A 906-nucleotide genomic window follows, 5' to 3' on the forward strand; every position below is an offset into this window, starting at 1 on the left:
TTAAGCACCGGACATATATAGACAGTAAAACCCTAGCACCGGACATNGACAGTAAAACCTTAGCACCGGACATATATAGACAGTAAAACCCTAGCACCGGACATATAGAGACAGTAAAACCCTAGCACCGGCCATATATAGACAGTAAAACCTTAGCACCAGACATATATAGACAGTAAACCTTAGCATCGGACATATATAGACAGTAAAACCCTAGCACCGGACATATATAGACAGTAAAACCTTAGCACCGGACATATATAGACAGTAAATCCTTAGCACCGGACATATATAGACAGTAAAACCCTAGAACCGGACATATAGAGACAGTAAAACCCTAGCACCGGCCATATATAGACAGTAAAACCTTAGCACCGGCCATATATAGACAGTAAAACCCTAGCACCGGCCATATGTAGACAGTAAAACACTAGCACCGGACATAAATAGACAGTAAAACCATAGCACCGGACATATACGTAGACAGTAAAACCTTAGCACCAGACATATATAGACAGTAAAACCCTAGCACCGGACATAAATAGACAGTAAAACCATAGCACCGGATATATACGTAGACAGTAAAAACTTAGCACCAGATATATACGTAGACAATAAAACCTTAGCACCAGACATATATAGACAGTAAAACCCTAGAACCAGACATATATAGACAGAAAAACCCTAGCACCAGACATATATAGACAGTAAAGCCCTAGCACCGGACATAAATAGACAGTAAAACCATAGCACCGGATATATACGTAGACAGTAAAAACTTAGCACCGGATATATACGTAGACAATAAAACCTTAGCACCAGACATATATAGACAGTAAAACCTTAGCACCGGACATATAAAGACAGTAAAACCCTAGCACCGGACATATATAGACAGTAAAACCC

Source organism: Mizuhopecten yessoensis, unplaced genomic scaffold (assembly GCF_002113885.1).
Source record: "Mizuhopecten yessoensis strain PY_sf001 unplaced genomic scaffold, ASM211388v2 scaffold1127, whole genome shotgun sequence".
NCBI classification, from domain to species: domain Eukaryota; kingdom Metazoa; phylum Mollusca; class Bivalvia; order Pectinida; family Pectinidae; genus Mizuhopecten; species Mizuhopecten yessoensis.